This window comes from Suncus etruscus, chromosome 18 (genome assembly GCF_024139225.1).
Source record: "Suncus etruscus isolate mSunEtr1 chromosome 18, mSunEtr1.pri.cur, whole genome shotgun sequence".
In the NCBI taxonomy this organism is placed as follows: domain Eukaryota; kingdom Metazoa; phylum Chordata; class Mammalia; order Eulipotyphla; family Soricidae; genus Suncus; species Suncus etruscus.
Genome location: NC_064865.1, coordinates 56,784,397 through 56,806,219, shown reverse-complemented (window position 1 = coordinate 56,806,219; position 21,823 = coordinate 56,784,397). Strand labels below are relative to the sequence as shown.

The window sequence follows — 21,823 nt, the reverse complement described above, 5'->3', positions numbered from 1 at the left end:
TAAAATATATTTTTATTTAAGTAACATGATCATATTTGGGTTACAGTCATAACCAGAACACCCCCCTTCACCAGTGTAACATTACCCCCTCCCACTTCCCATCCCCTCCCTGCCTGTATTCTAGGCAGGCATTCTACTACAGTTATTTGTTTTTAAGTTCAGTAAGTTGTATTTTTTTTTTCCTTAAAGGATAAGAGTAAAAAAATATAGTAAAGGTGTGATAGTGGGAATCGCCATTGTTTGCATAGGTCCAGAAAAATGGGAAAATGGAGAAAAACTCCTTGACCTGATTACAAAAAGGCCTCACCTTAGAAGTTTATTGGCATAAGACAGACTCTGGGTTCCAGGCATACCAGTTCGTCCAACTCTAGTCATTCTCAAGGTCCCGGTGAAACTTTTTCACACTTTAGCTATTGTTGGTATCAGATTCTTATATTTAAAGACTCTGGATTCTGTGCATTTCTTTCATCGACGTCAGGCTGATGTGGAGCATCCTCTAGTTTCAGCATATCATTAAATATGGAGCGATCTGCCCTGCATGTACCTCTTTTTTTTTTTTTTTTTTGAAGGATGTTGACCTTTTGATATAGGTATTGATAGCCATTTCTCTTAGTCTTTTTCATTCTTGTTTGATTTTTTGGCCATATTTGGCTAGAGTATCTCATACTGATTTTTTTTGATCCATAATTAGTGGTATTCGGGGGTTACTCCTGGAAGGATCAAGGGTCCATATGGGATGATGGATTTTTGAACTCGAGTTAGTCTTATGCAAGACAAATACCTATCCGCTATGCTATTGCTCATACCCTCATACTGATTGCTTTTTTTTTTTTTTTTTTGGTTTTTGGGTCACACCCGGTAATGCTCAGAGGTTACTTCTGGATCTGTGCTCAGAAATCGCACCTGGCTTGGGGAACCATATGGGCTGGCAGGGGATCAAACTGTGGTCCGTCCTAGGTTAGCCCATGCAAGGCAAACGCCCTACTGCTGCACCACTGCTCAGCCCTACATACTGATTTTCTTCACCATCTTCTTCATCATCTGCCTTGTAAACAAGGCATTCTAATCATGAAAAGAATTTGAGGAATCGATGATTCCTTTGGTGAGAAAGGATAACTCTCAAAGAGGTATCAATAGACTGGTTCCCCCCCGCCCCTCCCCAAAGGAAATTTCTTTCAAGACTTAGAGCAACTCTGGCCGGTTAGCTCAGTTGGTTAGAGCGTGGTGCTAATAACGCCAAGGTCGCGGGTTCGATCCCCGTACGGGCCAGCTTGTGTTTTGGGGCCAGAGAGATAGCATGGACCTAAGGCTTTTGCCTTGAAGCAGAAGGACGACGGTGGTTTGAAACCCTGAGCGCCGAAAACAAAAAAAAAAAAAACAAAATTTGAGCAGTGATCTTAATTGTTTAATGAAACTGGACTAAGCTCTAGCAATAGCAATACGTTAGTATTGTTGATCTTAATATACGAGGCCAAGAAAGAAACATCACTGTGTGTTTCTCAAAACTAGAGATATATCTTATTCTTTTATCTACAGCAAGGCTTTCGATTATGGTTCCACAATAAATGTAAGAACAGCAATAGCAACAAAACGGAATTACTCCCGTCAAAGATGAAGAAAAGTGAGGAATAGACAGTTGCCTGAAAACATACAATTAACCTATCAGGAGATATTTAAATACACACACTAGGAACATATTGTCATATATGTGAACACTTTTCTATCTATGTAGAAGAGCACTTGTTCATCATCACTTATCATGGAAGTGCAAATCAAAGCAGCAGTGAAATGGCATAGGCCAAGAAAGACCAGAAGCAACCAGTGTTGACAGGTGTGTGTGCAAGAGAAACGAGCATTCCCTGTTGATGAGTGTCGCTGGATCATCTCCATGGAATAACAGTGTGGAGATTCTTCCAGAAAGTAAGGACAAAGTTCCCATTTGACCCGGAGATTCTGCTTCTTGACATCTGTCCCCAATGCACAAAAACGCTAATATGGAAGAAAACACACACACACACACACACACACACACACACACACACACACACACACACGTTCATTACGGCAATGTACAATGCACAATTGGCAGGATATGGAAATAACCAAATGTAAAAAGCTGTTCCCCTGGGAAAGTCACACTTTCAGGAGATATCCTGCTCTGTCTTGTTGCCTGGAGCCATCATAGGGCCTCACTCAAGCCTGGGAGAATAAGCTTTGGCACAACGTGAGAGGCTGGGAGGGACATTAGGAGCAAGTGCCTGGGTAGAAAAGGAGTCCTTTGGGAGGAGCTAAGGGCCGGCCTTGGCCCGGATCAGCGAGCTCTGGGGCCAGAGACGGTTTAAATCTTCAAGTGGTCGTGGCCAGGCGGTTAAGGCAGTAGACTAGTAAGTCCACTGGGGTCTCCCCGCGCAGGTTCGACTCCTGCCGACCACGACGCTTTTCCCTCTCCTCTACGTGCCTCCTGACTCCCCGCCTTCCCCCAACAGTCCAGTGACTCCCCTAACTTGGCATACACGTCCCCAAAACAGTGCTCATCTCTTTTCTTCACTCCCCATCGACTTTGACCGACACCCGCTTTTCACTCTGATCCTCACTGGGCTGCACCGTGGTCTTTCCTGCACAAGAAACGGGCAGCAATCTGTGTGTCTCCAACAACTGTGCCCTTGCCAGCCCTACCCCTCTCCCATCCTGGACAAGGAAACCCAGTCAAGCTGGGCTCACAATCAAGAGCTCTACTTGCCAAGTTTCCCATCCAAATTGGGTCTGATCATGTACTGCTGGGGACCAGGAGAGAAATGCAGGAAAGACAGTTTCTTTGTGATGTAATCCCCAGTGGGGTTTGATGTCACACAGGGTAGCTGCTTCTGGAGACCATGATGGTGACAGACATAGAGGGGAGGGACTGAAAGGAAGTTTGATGAATCCTGGGCATACAGTGGGGTCTCGTACACAAAGATTGACCGGAAAATCTGATGTATGGATGGACTCATGTCTGTGACATTATCCAAGAACTCGGCTGCCTCTACCCTAACTTGCCAGCTGCCCTGAGACTGTCTGTCTTACATTTTAAGTTAGGGACTGAAAGGAGATGAACGTTTATTTTATTCCAGAATCAGAAATATTTTTTTATCCCCCAATTTACAATACAGACCAGGCAAAGGGCCTGGGTTGAGTTGTATATACGGTGCATTTACTGTACCTCCTCTTTCTATACAGCCAGTGTCAAGAACACTGCCTGTGGTAAGAATTGAGAGGCCAGATTCAGAAATTTTACCAAATCCAATTGTGTGATATTCATGTGTGTTTGACATAAGAAAATGACGTATTAAAGTAATGATTACAGGACATCATGATGTTAATTTCCTAGACATAGTTAGCTGTCATTTCTCCAGTCACATGAAACCATTCTATGACCCAGAAGCTGGAAGGTGACCTCAACTCCATGGGCCCCACTGACTTCCTGCAGTACACTCAGAGCTGGAGACCATCTTAACTCATCCTGTCAGAATTGCACACCCAGTAGGTCTTCTTTGACTGCCAGAGTCTTTTGCATTATCTGGGTTGGAGTTTTCTGTTGCTGCTTTGCTTTAGTGTAAAATGTAATGAGTTCACTCTGTGCAGGAGCTGCTGATGAATTTGATGCCCCTGTGTGCAAGGCCTAGAAGACTTGGAAAAGCCTGTGATAGGAGACCAGAATTTGTATGTCTCGAGGACATTTGTGGACATCTAATTATATTGTTTAACTTTATTTAAAGAAAATGGCATCATTTAGTGACATAATGGACCATAATACATTTGTTTCTAGCTTTGTGAAAGCAAAGTTATGAAAAAATCATAGAGTGAATAACAAAACAAGCAATCTAAATAAATAAAAGAAAAAGTACAATAGCAAGCACATTTGTGAAAATGATTGATCTCCAATGAAGTCATTAATAGAATGGCTGAAGGTTTAGTGAGGTCTTTTTGTGAGTTGTCCATTCTGTGAAATTGGTGGTGTGTTCCTATGGAATGACAGCATCAAACAAAGGCAGTTGTCCACCAATTCCAAGCACTATTACTGATACTGTGATTTGGGGGATGAGTGTTCAGCTGCCAGGGTTCCTGGTTGAAGGATATTACAGGGAGGTGGGTGCCCTCCCTCACTCCAAAAATCTCTGGTGATATAAGCCTAAAAACTAGCATACCTGAAGTTTGGTCAGATTGGTTCTCGAAAGGGAATCATAGAAAGGTAAGGAGGCAGAGTTATTGCAAAAACTGATTCTGGGTGATGGAAGCAGCAGATTTGCCTTCAGTAAGGCAGGGTTTGGCAGTCCTTTCTTCCAAAGATGGCCAGCTCTGTGCTGTGTGTGCTGTATACCTATGATCTTTTGCAGCTTGGTTTACATCTCATTTGAGAAAAGAGTGAGTCTATGGAGCTGGCCAGTTCTAACATGGTGACAGCATTTGTTAGCATGCAAGACTATTCTGCATCTCTCTTCCCAGTACTAATTTCCTTTTCTTCCTGAATGACACATCTATGACCATTTCTATCTGCAGAGAACATCACATTCTATAGTTTATGCAATTTAACATTAACATCTTCTATAGAACTGTGTGTGTGATATGAAGTTTTTTTACCTGTTTTTTTTTATTGTTAACTTTTTAAAATATATTTTTATTTAAGAAACATGATCATATTTGGGTTACAGTCATAACCAGAAAATCCCCCTTCACCAGTGTAACATTACCCCCTCCCACTACCCATCCCCTCCCTGCCTGTATTCTAGGCAGGCATTCTACTACAGTTATTTGTTTTTAAGTTCAGTAAGTTGTATTTTTTTTTCCTTAAAGGATAAGAGTAAAAAAATATAGTAAAGGTGTGATAGTGGGAATCGCCATTGTTTGCATAGGTCCAGAAAAATGGGAAAATGGAGGAAAAACTCCTTGACCTGATTACAAAAAGGCCTCACCTTAGAAGTTTATTGGCATAAGACAGACTCTGGGTTCCAGGCATACCAGTCCGTCCAACTCTAGTCATTCTCAAGGTCTCGGTGAAACTTTTTCACACTTTAGCTATTGTTGGTATCAGATTCTTATATTTAAAGACTCTGGATTCTGGGCATTTCTTGCATCGATGTCAGGCTAATGTGGAGCATCCTCTAGTTTCAGCATATCATTAAATACGGAGCGATCTGCCCTGCATGTACCTGTTTTTTTTTTTTTGTTTGTTTGTTTGTTTGTTTTTTGAAGGATGTTGACCTTTTGATATAGGTATTGATAGCCATTTCTCTTAGTCTTTTTCATTCTTGTTTGATTTTTTTGGCCATATTTGGCTAGAGTATCTCATACTGATTTTTTTGATCCATAATTAGTGGTATTCGGGGGTTACTCCTGAAAGGATCAAGGGTCCATATGGGATGATGGATTTTAAACTCGAGTTAGTCTTATGCAAGACAAATACCTATTCGCTATGCTATTGCTCATACCCTCATACTGATTGCTTTTTTTTCTTTCTTTTGATTTTTGGGTCACACCCGGTAATGCTCAGAGGTTACTTCTGGATCTGTGCTCAGAAATCGCACCTGGCTTGGGAAAGCATATGGGCTGGCAGGCGATCAAACTGTGGTCGTCCTAGGTTAGCCCATGCAAGGCAAACGCCCTACTGCTGCACCACTGCTCAGCCCTACATACTGATTTTCTTCACCATCTTCTTCATCATCTGCCTTGGAAACAAGGCATTCTAATCATGAAAAGAATTTGAGGAATCGATGATTCCTTTGGTGAGAAAGGATAACTCTCAAAGAGGTATCAATAGACTGGTTCCCCCCCACCCCTCCCCAAAGGAAATTTCTTTCAAGACTTAGAGTAACTCTGGCCGGTTAGCTCAGTTGGTTGGAGCGTAGTGCTAATAACGCCAAGGTCGCGGGTTCGATCCCCGTACGGGCCAGCTTGTGTTTTGGGGCCAGAGAGATAGCATGGACCTAAGGCTTTTGCCTTGAAGCAGAAGGACGACGGTGGTTTGAAACCCTGAGCGCCGAAAACAAACAAAAAAGAAAATTTGAGCAGTGATCTTAATTGTTTAATGAAACTGGACTAAGCTCTAGCAATAGCAATACGTTAGTATTGTTGATCTTAATATACGAGGCCAAGAAAGAAACATCACTGTGTGTTTCTCAAAACTAGAGATATATCTTATTCTTTTATCTACAGCAAGGCTTTCGATTATGGTTCCACAATAAATGTAAGAACAGCAATAGCAACAAAAAGGAATTACTCCCGTCAAAGATGAAGAAAAGTGAGGAATAGACAGTTGCCTGAAAACATACAATTAACCTATCAGGAGATATTTAAATACACACACTAGGAACATATTGTCATATATGTGAACACTTTTCTATCTATGTAGAAGAGCACTTGTTCATCATCACTTATCATGGAAGTGCAAATCAAAGCAGCAGTGAAATGGCATAGGCCAAGAAAGACCAGAAGCAACCAGTGTTGACAGGTGTGTGTGCAAGAGAAACGAGCATTCCCTGTTGATGAGTGTCGCTGGATCATCTCCATGGAATAACAGTGTGGAGATTCTTCCAGAAAGTAAGGACAAAGTTCCCATTTGACCCGGAGATTCTGCTTCTTGACATCTGTCCCCACTGCACAAAAACTCTAATTAACACACACACACACACACACACACACACACACACACACACACACAGGTTCATTACGGCAATGTACAATGCACGATTGGCAGGATATGGAAATAACCAAATGTAAAAAAGCTGTTCCCCTGGGAAAGTCACATTTCCAAGATGTGTCCTGCTGTGTCTTGTTGCCTGGAGTCATCATAGGGCCTCACTCAAGCCTGGGAGAATAAGCTTTGGCACAACGTGAGAGGCTGGGAGGGACATTAGGAGCAAGTGCCTGGGTAGAAAAGGAGTCCTTTGGGAGGAGCTAAGGGCCGGCCTTGGCCCGGATCAGCCAGCTCTGGGGCCAGAGACGGTTTAAATCTTCAAGTGGTCGTGGCCAGGTGGTTAAGGCAGTAGACTAGTAAGTCCACTGGGGTCTCCCCGCGCAGGTTCGACTCCTGCCGACCACGACGCTTTTCCCTCTCCTCTACGTGCCTCCTGACTCCCCGCCTTCCCCCAACAGTCCAGTGACTCCCCTAACTTGGCATACACGTCCCCAAAACAGTGCTCATCTCTTTTCTTCACTCCCCATCGACTTTGACCGACACCCGCTTTTCACTCTGATCCTCACCGGGCTGCACCGTGGTCTTTCCTGCACAAGAAACGGGCAGCAATCTTTGTGTCTCCAACAACTGTGCCCTTGCCAGCCCTACCCCTCTCCCATCCTGGACAAGGAAACCCAGTCAAGCTGGGCTCACAATCAAGAGCTCTACTTGCCAAGTTTCCCATCCAAATTGGGTCTGATCATGTACTGCTGGGGACCAGGAGAGAAATGCAGGAAAGACAGTTTCTTTGCGATGTAGTCCCCAGTGGGGGTTTGATGTCACACAGGGTGGCTGCTTCTGGAGACCATGATGGTGACAGACAGAGAGGGGAGGGACTAAAAGGAAGTTTGATGAATCCTGGGCATACATTGGGGTCTCGTACACAAAGATTGACTGGAAAATCTGATGTCTGGATGGACTCATGTCTGTGACATTAACCAAGAACTCGGCTGCCTCTACCCTAACTTGCCAGCTGCCCTGAGACGGTCTGTCTTACATTTTAAGTTAAGTTAAGTTTACATTTAAGTTAAGTTAAGTTTATTTTATTCCAGATTCAGAAATATTTTTTATCCCCCAATTTACAATACAGACCAGGCAAAGGGCCTGGGTTGAGTCGTATATACGGTGCATTTACTGTACCTCCTCTTTTTATACAGCCAGTGTGAAGAACACTGCCTGTGGTAAGAATTGAGAGGCCAGATTCAGAAATTTTACCAAATCCAATTGTGTGATATTCATGTGTGTTTGACATAAGAAAATGACGTATTAAACTAATGATTATAGGAAATCATGATGTTAATTTCCTAGACGTGGTTAGCCGTCATTTCTCCAGTCACATGAAACCATCCTATGACCCAGTAGCTTGAAGGTGACCTCAACTTTATGGGCCCCACTGACTTCCTGCAGTACACTCACTCAGAGCTGGAGACCATCTTAACTCATCCTGTCGGAATTGCACACCCAGTAGGTATTCTTTGACTGCCAGAGTCTTTTGCATTATCTGGGTTGGAGTTTTCTGTTGCTGCTTTGCTTTAGTGTAAGATGTGATGAGTTCACTCTGTGCAGGAGCTGCTGATGAATTTGATGCCACTGTGTGTAAGGCCTAGAAGACTTGGAAAAGCCTGTGATAGGAGACCAGATTTTGTATGTCTCAAGGACATTTGTGGACATCTAATTGTATCGTTTAACTTTATTTAAAGGAAATGGCATCATTTAGTGACATAATGGACCATAATACATTTGTTTCTAGCTTTGTGAAAGCAAAGTTACTAAAAAAAATATAGTGAATAACAAAACAAGCAATTAAATAAATAAAAGACAAAGTACAGTAGCAAGCACATTTGTGAAAATGATTGATCTCCAATGAAGTCATTAATAGAATGGCTGAAGGTTTAGTGAGCTTTTTGTGAGTTTCCATTATGTGAAATTGGTGGTGTGTTCCTATGGAATGACAGCATCAAACAAAGGCAGTTGTCCACCAATTCCAAGCACTATTACTGATACTGTGATTTGGGGGATGAGTGTTCAGCTGCTAGGGTTCCTGGTTGAAGGGTATTACAGGGAGGTGGGTGCCCTCCCTCACTCCAAAAAACTCTGGTGATAGAAGCCTAAAAACTGGCATACCTGAAGTTTGGTCAGATTGGTTCTCTAAAGGGAATCATAGAAAGGTAATGAGGCAGAGTCATTGCAAAAACTGATTCTGGGTGATGGAAGCAGCAGATTTGCCTTCAGTAAGGCAGGGTTTGGCAGTCCTTTCTTCCAAAGATGGCCAGCTCTGTGCTGTGTGTGCTGTATACCTATGATCTTTTGCAGCTTGGTTTACATCTCATTTGAGAAAAGAGTGAGTCTATGGAGCTGGCCAGTTCTAACATGGTGACAGCATTTGTGGGCATGTAAGACTCTTCTGCATCTCTTCCCAGCATTAATTTCCTTTTCTTCTGAATGACCACAGCTATGACCATTTCTATCTGCAGAGAATACCAATTCTATAGTTGTTCGCACTTTAACTTTAACATCTTCTACAGAACTGGGGCGGTTGTGTGTGTGTGTGTGTGTGTGTGTGTGTGTGTGTGTGTGTGTGTGATATGAAGTTCTTTTCCGGGTTTTTTTTTTAAGGATGTTGACTTTTTGATATAGGTGTTGATAGCCATTTCTTTTAGTCTTTTTCATTCTTGTTTGAATTTTTGGCATATTTGGCTGGAGTATCACATACTGATTTTTTTGATCCATAATTAGTGGTACTCAGGGTTATGCCTGGAAGGCTCAAGGGTCCATATGACATAATGAATTTGGAACGCAGGTTAGACCTATGCAAGACAAATAGTTTATCCGCTATGCTCATACCCTCATACTGATTCCTTTTCTATTTTTCTGTTGGTTTTTGGGTCAAACCCAGTGATGCTCAGAGGTTACTCCTGGCTCTGTGCTCAGAAATTGTTCTTGGCTTGGGGAACCATGTGGGATGGTGGGGATCGAACTGTTGTCCATCACAGGTTAGAGCATACAAGGCAAACGCCCTACTGCTTGCATCACTGCTCAGCCCTTTATATTGATTTCTTCACCATAGTATTCATCCTCATTTGCTTTGGAAAGAAGACATTCTAATCATGAAAAAGAGTTTGAAGAATCAATGATTCCTTTGGTGAGAAAGGATAACTCTCAAAGAGATATCAATAAACTGCTACTTCCCCCCCAAAGTAAATTCCATATGAGACTTTAAGCAGCTCTGGGCGTTTAGCTCAGTTGGTTAGAGCGTGGTGCTAATAACACCAAGGTTGTGAGTTTGATCCCCATATTTCGTACAGTCCAACTTGTATTTTGGGGCCGAAGAGATAGCATGGACCTAAGGCTTTTGCCTTGCAGCAGAAGGACGGTGGTTCGAAACCCTGAGCACTGCAAACAAAGAAACAAACAAAATAATTTTGAGGAGTGATCTTAATTGTTTAATGAAACAAGACTAAGCTCTAGCAATAGCAATAAGTTAGTATTGTTGAACTTAAAATACGAGGCCAAATAAGAAACATCAGTGTGTGTGTTTCTCAATAAGTAGAGATATATCTCATTCTTTTATCAACAGCAAGGCTTTCGATTATGGTTCCAGAATAAATGTAAGAACAACAATAGCAACAAAAAGTAATTATTCTCGTCAAAGATGAAGAACGGTGAGGAATAGACAATTGCCTGAAAACATACAGTTGACCACTCAGTAGATATTTAAATACATACACTATCAGCATATGGTCATATATGTGAACCTTTTTTTTATATATACGAGTATAACTCCACCCTGGATTTAGGTGTATCTACCTGAGACCTGCCCATTTCTGGGAGGGGTCTTGGGAAGCGGATATTACGTTCTCTTTACCTGCTAGAACCCTCCCAATTCCTGGGAAGGGTCTTGAAGAGGTTAGATAAGGGCATTGACCCAGGGGATGAGGCTTTTGGGTCTTTGCCAGCTTGGAGGTCAGAGGGAAGATGGCTGAAAGGAGTTAAGACGCAGGGCAAGTTAAGAATGGCATGCGTAAATGGTGATCAGCCACATCTGTTGGCTAGGGCTAAAAAAAGATGTTATCTCTCATGAAGCCTGCCTTGAGTGAGTTCAATACTTGCCACCACCACCTGAAGATGATGACCTGACAGTTAATGGAGGATGGAGCCACGTGGTCTTGAGCCTAAAAACAAAGGCCTCCATCCACCATCCAACTCCATCCTAAGGGCTTAATGCAACATCCTGGCGCCAAGGGTATAATGCAACATACCAGCATTTGTTCATCATCACTTATCATGGAAATGCAAATCAAAGCAGCAGTGAAATGGCATAGGCCAAGAAAGACCAGAAACAAACCAGTGTTGACAGGTGTGTGTGGAAGAGAAACGAGCATTCCCTGTTGATGAGTGTCGCTGGATCATCTCCATGGAATAACAGTGTGGAGATTCTTCCAGAAAGTAAGGACAAAGTTCCCATTTGACCCGGAAATTCTGCTTCTTGACATCTGTCCCCACTGAACAAAAATGCTAATTTGAAAATATATATACAAAAGAAATATTCATGGGGCCGGGCGGTGGCGCTAAAGGTAAGGTGTCTGCCTTGCCTGCGCTAGCCTTGGACGGACCGCTGTTCGATCCCCCGGTGTCCCATATGGTCCCCCAAGCCAGGAGCAACTTCTGAGCACATAGCCAGGAGTAACCCATGAGCGTTATCGGGTGTGGCCCAAAAACCAAAAAAAAAAAAAAAAAAAAGAAATATTCATTACGGCAATGCACAATTGGCTGGATATGGAAATAACCAAATGTAAAAGCTGTTCCCTCTGGGAAAGTCACACTTCCAAGATGTGTCCTGCTCTGTCTTGCTGCCTGGAGCCATCATAGGGCCTCACTCAAGCCTGGGAGATTGAGCTTTGGCACAGCGTGAGAGGCCGGGAGGGACATAAAGAACAAGTGCCTGGGTAGAAAATGAATCCTTTGGGGAGGAGCTAAAGGACAGGCTTTGGCCTGGATCATCAAGCTCCTGGGCCAGAGAAGCTTCAGGTGTTCGTGGCCTAGGGGTTAAGGCGGTGGACTAGCAAATCCACTGGGGTCTCCCGGTGCAGGTTCGACTCCTGCGGGCCACGACACTTTTTCCTCTCCTCTACACGCCTCCTGACTCCCTGCCTTCCCCCAACAGTCCAGTGACTCCCCTAACTTGGCATACACGTCCCCAAAACAGTGCTCATCTCTTTTCTTCACTCCCCATCGACTTCGACTGACACCCGCTTTTTACTCTAATCCTCACCGGGCTGCACCGTGGTCTTTCCTGCACAAGAAACTGGCAGCAATCTGTGTGTCTCCAACAACTGTGCCCTTGCCAGCCCTACCCCTCTCCCATCCTGGACAAGGAAACCCAGTCAAGCTGGGCTCACAATCAAGAGCTCTACTTGCCAAGTTTCCCATCCAAATTGTGTTTTATTTTGGGGGGAGGGGTCATACTCAGGGGTTCTCCTTGCTGTATGCTCAGAAATCGCTCCTGGCAGGCCTGGGGGACCAAATGGGATGCTGGGATTCGAATCATTGTCCTTCTGCATCTAAGGCAAACGCCTTATCACTGTGCAATCTCTCTGGCCCCTCCCATCCAAATTGGGTCTGATCATGTAATGCTGGGGATCACGGGTTAGCATAGGGTTAACCTGCGTTCAAAATTCATTATCCCTTGGTTCGAATCCCGGTGTCCCATATGGTCCCCCGTGCCTGCCAGGAGCGATTTCTGAGCAGACAGCCAGGAGTAACCCCTGAGCACCGCCGGGTGTGCCCCCCCCAAAAAAAAAATTTATTATCCCATATGATCCTTGATCCTTCCAGGAGTAACCCTGAGTACAACTAACTATGCATCAAAAAAAAAAAAAAAAACAGTATGAGATACTCCAGCCAAATTTTATAACATACACACACACAGACACAGACACACACACAGATACACAGACACACACACACACACACACACACACACATGCCCCAGTTCTGTAGATGATGTTAAAGATAAACTGAGAACAACTGTAGCATGGGATGTTCTCTGCAGATACAGGTGTTCATAGATGTGGTCATTCAGGAAAAAAAGGAAATTAATGCTGGGAAGAGATGCCGAAGAGTCTTGCATGCTCACAAATGCGGTCACCATGTTAGAACTGGCCAGCTGAGCAATCATCCGCCAAATCACAGTATCAGTAATAGTGCTCGGAATTGCTGGACAACTTCCTTTGTTTGATGCTGTCGTTCCATAGGAACACACCACCAGTTTCACAGAATGGACAGCTCACAAAAAGAGCTCACTAAACCTTCAGCCATTCTATTAATGACTTCATTGGAGATCCATCATTTTCACAAATGTGCTTGCTACTCTACTTTTCTTTTTTTAAATTGCTTTGTTTTGTTATTCATTCTTTCAATTTTTTCCAATAACTTTGCTTTCACAAAGTTTCAATTATGTCACTAAATGATGCCATTTCCTTTAAATAAAGTTAAACAATACAATTAGTTGTCCACAAATATCCTCTGGACTTACAAATTCTGGTCCCCTATCACAGGCTTTTCCAAGTCTTCCAGTCTCTGGACAAAGTGGCATCAAATTCATCAGCAGCTCCTGTAGAGAGTGAACTCATTACATCTTTTTTATTGTTTTTTATTTTATTATTTTATTTTATTTATTTTATCTTCCCCCCCCCCCCAACTCATTACATCCTACACTAAAGCAAAGCAGCAACAGAAAACTCCAACCAGATTATGCAAAAGACTCTAGGAGTCTAGAAATACCTACTGGGTGTGGAATTTCCACAGGAGGAGTGAAAATGGTCCCCAGCTCTGAATGTACTGCAGGAAGTCATTGGGGCCCATAGAGTTGAGGTCACCTTCCATCTACTGGGTCATAGGATGGTTTCATGTGACTTGAGAAGCGACAGCCAAACATGCCTAGGAAATTAGCATCATGATCGCCTATAATCGTTACTTTAATATGTCATTTTCCTATGTCAAACACACATGGATATTAGACAATTGAATTTGGTAACATTTCTGAATCTGGAATACAATAAACATTCATCTCCTTTCAGTCCCTGACTTCAAAAGTAAGACTGACAACCTCAGGGCAGCTGGCAAGTTATGGTAGAGGCAGCCGAGTTCTTGGATTATGTCACAGACATGAGTCCATCTATACATCAGACTTTCCAGTCAATCTTTGTGTACGAGACCCCACTGTATGCCCAGGATTCATCAAACTTCCTTCCAGTCCCTCCCCTCTCTGTCTGTCACCATCATGGTCTCCAGAAGCAGCCACCCTGTGTGACATCAAACCCCCACTGGGGATTACATCACAAAGAAACTGTCTTTCCTGCATTTCTCTCCTGGTCCCCAGCAGTACATGATCAGACCCAATTTGGATGGGAAACTTGGCAAGCAGAGCTCTTGATTCTGAAGAAACCCAGCTTGACTGGGTTTCCTTGTCCAGGATGGGAGAGGGGTAGGGCTGGCAAGGGCACAGTTGTTGGAGACACAAAAATTGCTGCCCGTTTCTTGTGCAGGAAAGACCACGGTGCAGCCCGGTGAGGATTAGAGTGAAAAGCGGGTGTCAGTCAAAGTCGATGGGGAGTGAAGAAAAGAGATGAGCACTGTTTTGGGGACGTGTATGCCAAGTTAGGGGAGTCACTGGACTGTTGGGGGAAGGCGGGGAGTCAGGAGGCGTGTGGAGGAGAGGAAAAAGTGTCGTGGTCGGCAGGAGTCGAACCTGCGCGGGGAGACCCCAGTGGATTCACTAGTCCACCGCCTTAACCACTAGGCCTCGACCACTTGAAGGTTTAAACCATCTCTGGCCCCAGAGCTGGCTGATCCGGGCCAAGGCTGCTCCTTAGCTCCTCCCAAAGGACTCCTTTTCTACCCAGGCACTTGCTCCTAATGTCCCTCCCAGCCTCTCATGCTGTGCCAAAGCTTATTCTCCAAGGCTTGAGTGAGGCCCTATGATGGCTCCAGGCAACAAGACACAGCAGGACACATCTTGGAAATGTGACTTTCCCAGGACACTCATCAACAGGGAATGCTTGTTTCTCTTCCGCACACACCTGTCAACACTGGTTGTTTTTGGTCTTTCTTGGCCTATGCCATTTCACTGCTGCTTTGATTTGCACTTCCATGATAAGTGATGATGAACAAGTAAGTGCTCTTCTACATAGACATATAGATAGCAAAGTGTTCACATATATGCCAATATGTTCCTAGTGTGTGTATTTAAATATCTCCTGATTGGTCGACTGTATGTTTTCAGGCAACTGTCTATTCCTCACTTTTCTTCAACTTTGACGGGAATAATTCCTTTTTGTTGCTATTGCTGTTCTTACATTTATTGTGGAACCATAATTGAAAGCCTTACTGTAGATAAAAGAATAAGATATATCTCTACTTTTGAGAAACACACAGTGATGTTTCTTTCTTGGCCTCGTATATTAAGATCATCAATACTAACGTATTGCTATTGCTAGAACTTAGTCCAGTTTCATTAAACAATTATGATCACTGCTCAAAATTTTTTTGTGTTTGTTTGCAGCGTTCGCTCCGGCCCCAAAATACAGGTTGGCACGTACGGGAATCGAACCCAAAACCTTGGTGTTATTAGCACCACACTCTAACCAACTGAGCTAACCAGCCAAAGTTGTCAAACATTCTGATGGTTATTTAACATTCTGAATGAAATTTACTTTGGGAAAAAAAAGTCTACTATTGATATCTCTGAGAGTTCTCCTTTCTCACCAAAGGAATCATCAATTCTTCAAACTCTTTTCATGATTAGAATGCTTTATTTCCATGGCAGATGATAATAAATACTACGGTGAAGAAATCAGTATGAAGGACCTGAGCAGTGGTGCAAGCAGTAGGGCCTTTGCCTTGCACACGCTAACGTAGGACGAACCACAGTTTGATCCCCGGCCATCTCATATGGTTCCCATTATCTTGGTTCGAGTTTTCTGTTGCTGCTTTGCTTTAGTGTAAGATGTAATGAGTTGGGGAGGGGGTAAAAAATAAAATAAAAAATAATAGAAAGATGTAATGAGTTCACTCTGTGCAGTAGCTGCTGATGAATTTGATGCCACTCTGTCCAGAGACTGGAAGACTTGGAAAAGCCTGTGATAGGGGACCAGAATTTGTAGGTCCCGAGGACATTTGTGGATATCTTATTGTATTTTTTAACTTTATTCATAGGAAATGGCATCATTTAGTGACATCATTGACCATAATACATTTGTTTTTAACTTTGTGAAAGCAAAGTTATTGAAAAAAAATAGAAAAAATGAATAACAAAACAAAGCAATTTAAAAAAAATAAAAGTAAAGTGCAGTAGCAAGCACATTTGTGAAAATGATGGATCTCCAGTGAAGTCATTAATAGAATGGCTGTAGGTTTAATGAGCTCTTTTTGTGAGCTGTCCATTCTGTGAAATTGGTGGTGTGTTCTTATTGGAATGACAGCATCAAACAAAGGAAGTTGTCCAGCAATTCCGAGCACTATTACTGATACTGTGATTTGGGGGATGGGTGCCCAACTGCCAGGTTTCCTGGTTGAAGGATGTTAAGGGGGGGGTGCCCTCCTGGGTGCCCTCCCTCACTCCAAAATACTCTGGTGATATAAGCCTAAAAACTGGCATACCTGAAGTTTGATCAGACTGGTGTCCCTAAAGGGAATCATAGAAAGGTAATGATGCAGAGTCATTGAAAAAACTGATTCTGGGTTATGGAGGCAGCAGGTTTGTCTTTGGTAAGGCAGGGTATGGCAGTCATTTCCTCCCAAGATGGCCAGCTTTGTGCTGCGTGGGCTGATGTACCCATGAACTTTTACATACACAAATGTTCCTTACGGTAATGCACAATTGGCAAGATATGGAAACAACCAAATGTCAGATGACAAATGAATGGATCCAGGTGTCACAGATATACAGAATGGAATATTATGCACCTATGAGATAAAAATGAAACCACACAGTTTAATGTGGTTGGAACTGGAAGATGCCATATTAATAAGCAAGATAAGCCAGATGGGGAAACACCAAGACCACATGAACTACTTTGTGTGGAACAACAGAGAGAATATGGGACAGAGTCCAAACCAACCAATCATTGAGACTTGAGACTACAAGCTGAGATTTCAGTAGTGGGAGAAGAGAAGAGGAAGGAAGATCAGGCCTGAGGTGGCTGGGAGTTATAGAGGCTGTGGCATTTGTGTGTGTGTGTGTGTGTGTGTGTGTGTGTGTGTGTGTATGTGTATATGTGTGTGTAACAACATGGTAGATTAATACCATAAATATCCAAATGATTGTAATCATATTTACTAAACTAAGATCACCTCTCTGATGCTATGTGTCTCTCTTCTTATGGATCCCCATAAGAAACTGTTCCCTTGGGAAAGTCACACTTTCAGGATGTGTCCTGCTCAGTCTTGTTCCCTGGAGCCATCAGAGGGCCCCCACTGAAGCTGAGAGAATGAGATTTGCCACAACATGAGAGGCTGGGATTGATATTAGGAGCAAGTGTGTGGGTAGAAAATGAATCCTTTGGAGAGGAGCTAAAAAGCTGGCCTTGGACTGGCTCTTCCAGCTACTAGCACAGAGACACCATAAGACTTTTGTGTAGTCGTGGCCGAGTGGTTAAGGCGATGGACTAGAAATCCATTGGGGTTTCCCCGCGCAGGTTCGAATCCTGCCGACTACGACACCTTTTCCTCCCCTCCACATGCCTCCTGACTCATGCTGCTAACATTTATGCCCAGCCCTGCCACCCAATAAACTCAATCCTCTCCACCTAATTAGAGTCCTAGTCAACATCATCCCCGCCTTCCCCATGAGTCCAGTGACTTCCCTAGGCCTTGATATACACAACTCAAAACAGTGCTCATTTCTTCACTCCACTCCACACACCCCTTGCCTGACACACTTTTTTCTAATCCTCACCCTGATGCACCATGGTTTTTCCTGCACAAGAAGCTGGCAGCAGCCTTTGTGTCTCCAACAACTATACCCTTGGGTTCTCTCCAGTCTTAGACAAGGAAACCCAGTCAAGCTGGGCTCAGATTCAAGTGCTTTTCTTGCCAAGTCCTCCATCCAAACTGGGTCTGATCAAGCACCACTGGGGTCCAGGAGAGAAATGCAGGAGAGACAGTTTCTTTGTGATGCAATTCCCAGTGAGGGGTTGATGTCACACAGGATGGGCTGGTTTTGGAGGCAGAGATGTGAGGGATTGAAAAGAAGTTTGATAAACTCATTTTAGGTTCCTGTATACAGAAATTGACTGGAAAATCTGATTGATTCATAGATGGATTCATGCCTGTGACATTATCCTAGAACTCCACTGCCTCTACTCTAACTCTTTCCCTAGTTTTTGAGTCTGCATTAGTTTTGAATGCAAGGATGAAAAGAAAATAGTTTATTTTATTTGAGACTCAGAAATCAGAGAAGTCCAATTGTGTTTTTCATGTGTGTTGGACATAAGATGATGAATTAAAGTAACGAATATAGGAGATCATGATGCTAATTTCCTAGACATGGTTGGCAACCATTCTCGAGTCAGATGAACTCATAATATGACCCAGTAGCTGGAAGGTGACCTCAACTCTTTGGGCCTCACTAACTTCCTGCAGTACATTCATAGCTGGGGTCCATATTCCCTTCTCCTGTCGAATTGCACACCAGTAGGTATTCCCAGACTCCCATAGTCTTTTGCATTCTTTGGGTAGGAGTTTACTGTTGCTGTTTTGCTTTATTGTAAGATGCAGGGAGCTCACTTTGTGTAGGAGCTGCTGATGAATTTGATGCTTTTCTGTCACGTGTCTGAACACTTGGAAAAACCTGTGATGGGGGGACCAAAATTTGTAGGTCCCGAGGACATTTGTGAACATCTCATTGTATTTTTTAACTTTTTTTTTTTTTAAAGAAAATGGCATCATTTAGTCAATATAATTGACCATAATACATTTCTTTTTAAATAAGTGAAAGGAAGCGTGAATAAGTAAAAGAGTGAGTCTATGGAGCTGGCCATTCTAACATGGTGACAGCATTTGTGAGATTGCAAGACTTTCTGCATCACTTCCCAGCAATCATTCCTTTCTCTTCCTGAATGGCCACTTTCATCCACAGAGAACCATCCCATTCTATATTTGCTTGCACTTTCACTTTAATATCTTCTACAGAAAAAGGTCCTTTTGTCCTTTTTTTTTTTTTGTCACACCCGGCAGTGCTCAGGGGTTACTCCTGGCTCCATGCTCAGAAATTGCTCCTGGCAGGCACGGGGGACCATATGGGACGCTGGGATTCGAACCGATGACCTCTTGCATGAAAGGCAAACGCCTTACCTCCATGCTATCTCTCCAGCCCCCCTTTTGTCCTTTTGTGATATGGACTCTTTTTCTTGTTTTGTTTTTTTTTTTTTTTTTTGAAGGATTTTGACCTTTTGATCTAGGTGTTGATAGCCATTTCTTTTGGTCTTTCTCAGTCTGGTTTAATTTTGTGCCATATTTGGCTGGAGTATCTCATACAAAAAAAAAATTTTTTTTTTTAGTCATACTCAGTGGCACTCAAGGGTTACCCCTGGCAGGATCCTGGGAGCATTTAAGATTTTGGATTTTGAACCTGAGTTGGCCACATGCAAGACAAATGCCCTACCTGTCATGCTATTGATCAAACCTCATACTGATTTTTTCACCATAGTAGTCATCATCATCTCCCATGGAAAAAAAGCTTCATGAGAAGGGTTTGAAGGATTGATGATTCCCTTGGTGAGAAAGGATAGCTCTCAAAGAGATATCAATAGCAGACTTGTTTTTCCTAAAGTAAATTCCATTCAGAATTCTAAACAGTGATCTTGATTAATCTAACTCGACTAAGGCCTAGCAATAGTAAAAATGAGTATATAATGTCTGATCTTTATGTATGAGACCAAGAAAGAAAACCAGTGTATGTTTATCTGTAAATAGAGATTTACCTCATTCTTTTAACCAGCAGTAAGGCTTTTATTAAGGTTTCACAATAAATGTAAGAACAGCAACAATAGTAACAGAAAGTCATTATTCCCATAAAATTGAGGAACAGAGAAATAGACAATTGGCTGAAGGCATACAGTAACCCAATCGGTAGATATTTGAACACACACTCTATGAACATTTTGTCATGTATATGAACACTTGTTTTTTTTTCTTAATACTATTTTATTGATTCACTCTTCTTTTTATACACCTTTTTTTTTTTTTAAAAAAGACATTTATTTTTTTATGGTTTTTGGGTCACACCCGGCAGTGTTCAGGGGTTACTCCTGGCTCCATGCTCAGAAATTGCTCCTGGCAGGCACGGGGGGGGGGGGGGGGGCCATATGGGACGCCGGGATTCAAACCGATGACCTCCTGCATGGAAGGCAAACGCCTTACCTCCATGCTATCTCTTCGGCCCCCTTTTTATACACCTTTTTAGAGAAAATGCAACATATAGTTGACCTAACTGATTGTAATAGATTTGTTTCAAGATAAGAGAAAGCAAAGGTTTAGAAATAATAGAAAAAATAAAAATAAAATGGAAGAGTAGGAAAAAATAAAGAAAAATTTCAGTAGCAAATATATTTGTGAAAATTATTGTATATCAATAAAGTCATTATTACAATAGCAGAAGGTAGAATTAGCTTTTTTTTAAAGCTAAGAGAAAAACTTTAATAAAAAAAAAAGGTGTGTGTATATGTGGCAGTTTTTGTTGTTTGCATCGCACAGCCAAATATGAAGAAAATAGAAAGGAAAACCCTTTGGCCTAAAAGACAGGAAGAATTTACCCAGGACGTATCCTGGCATAAGACCAACTTCAGGCTCCAGACATACTAAATTGTCTAAATCCAAAGTTTTTCTGTTGGTCTCAGTAAAAGTTCTTCACATTCAGGTTGTCAGAGTCAGGTTTCTGTAGATTCTGGTTTCTGTACAAATTCTATGTCAAAGTAAGGGTGACACCAAGTGTCTTCTAATTTTATCTCACCATTAGATGGCAATGCAGAGAATCCTGCCCTGAAAGCAGGTTGTTGCTGTTACCAAGTCATCAGAGTTGAACACGTTTTTCTATATAAAAACACTTGTTCATCATCATGAATTATCATGGAAATACAAATCAAAGCAGCAGTAAACATGGCATAGGCCAAGAAAGACTAGAAGCAACCGGTGTTGACAGTGTTCGGTGGAAGAGAAACTTGCATTCACTGTTGATGAATGCCATCTAGTTCATCTCCATGAAATAACTGTGGAAAGTAAGAAAAGAATTCCCATATGATCCAGAGATTTTGCTTCTTGACATCTGTCCTCACTGCAAAAAAATGCTAATCTGAAAATATATATACACACACAAATGTTCAGTATTGCAATGCACAGTGGAAATAACCAAGTGTAGGGTGACAGTTAAATGGATCTGATCAGGTGTCACATATATATGTTATATATAATGAAATATTATGCAGCTATGAAAAATGAAGCCATGCAGTTTAATGTGGCTGGAGCTGGAAGATGCCACATTAATAAGCCAGATGGGGAAGCACCAAGACCACATGAGCTACTTTTAGTGGAACAGAAAAATGAAAATGGGAGAGAGAGAGAGAGAGAGAGAGAGAGAGAGAGAGAGAGAGAGAGAGAGAGAGAGAGAGAGAGAGTCAAGCAAACCAAGCATTGAGACCTGAGAGTACAAAGCTAGATTTCAGTAGTGGGGCAAAAGAGAAGGGAGGAAGATTAGACCTGAGGTGGCTGGATGTGGTGGAGGCAGTGACATTTGGTAATGTGTGTGTGTGTGTGTGTGTGTGTGTGTGTGTTTATAATAACATGGTAGTTTAATATCATAAACTTCAAATGAATGTAACCATCCAGGGGTCTCAAACGCAATTTACCTGGGAGCCACAGGAGGCAAAGTAGGGGTGATCCTTGAGTGCAAAGTCAGTAGTAAGCCTTGAACACTGGGGGGTGTGACCCAAATAACTAGAACAAAACAAAACAAAACAAAAAAAGATTCCTCTAGGGCAGGGCCGCGAGCCACGAGTTTGAGACCCCTGAAACCTAAGATCACTTCCCTGATGCTATGTATCTCTCTTCTTATGAGTC

General features: G+C 42.6%; 1 protein-coding gene and 6 non-coding genes across 7 annotated transcripts in view; 4 read left to right on the top strand and 3 right to left on the bottom strand.

Moving 5' to 3' along the window:
- Positions 1-21,823, top strand: part of LOC125996117 (histone H2A type 1-B) — a 949,462-nt gene that overhangs the window by 84,444 nt on the left and 843,195 nt on the right. The gene's annotated exons all lie outside the window — the stretch shown is intronic.
- On the top strand, positions 1,196-1,269 carry TRNAI-AAU (transfer RNA isoleucine (anticodon AAU)). Its single transcript has one exon. It is a non-coding gene; the product is annotated as a tRNA-Ile (tRNA).
- Positions 3,125-3,257, bottom strand: LOC125996909 (small nucleolar RNA SNORA51). Its single transcript, XR_007491570.1, has one exon. It is a non-coding gene; the product is annotated as a small nucleolar RNA SNORA51 (small nucleolar RNA).
- On the top strand, positions 5,853-5,926 carry TRNAI-AAU (transfer RNA isoleucine (anticodon AAU)). Its single transcript has one exon. It is a non-coding gene; the product is annotated as a tRNA-Ile (tRNA).
- On the bottom strand, positions 7,775-7,907 carry LOC125996919 (small nucleolar RNA SNORA51). Its single transcript, XR_007491578.1, has one exon. It is a non-coding gene; the product is annotated as a small nucleolar RNA SNORA51 (small nucleolar RNA).
- On the bottom strand, positions 14,439-14,521 carry TRNAT-AGU (transfer RNA threonine (anticodon AGU)). Its single transcript has one exon. It is a non-coding gene; the product is annotated as a tRNA-Thr (tRNA).
- On the top strand, positions 17,346-17,427 carry TRNAS-AGA (transfer RNA serine (anticodon AGA)). Its single transcript has one exon. It is a non-coding gene; the product is annotated as a tRNA-Ser (tRNA).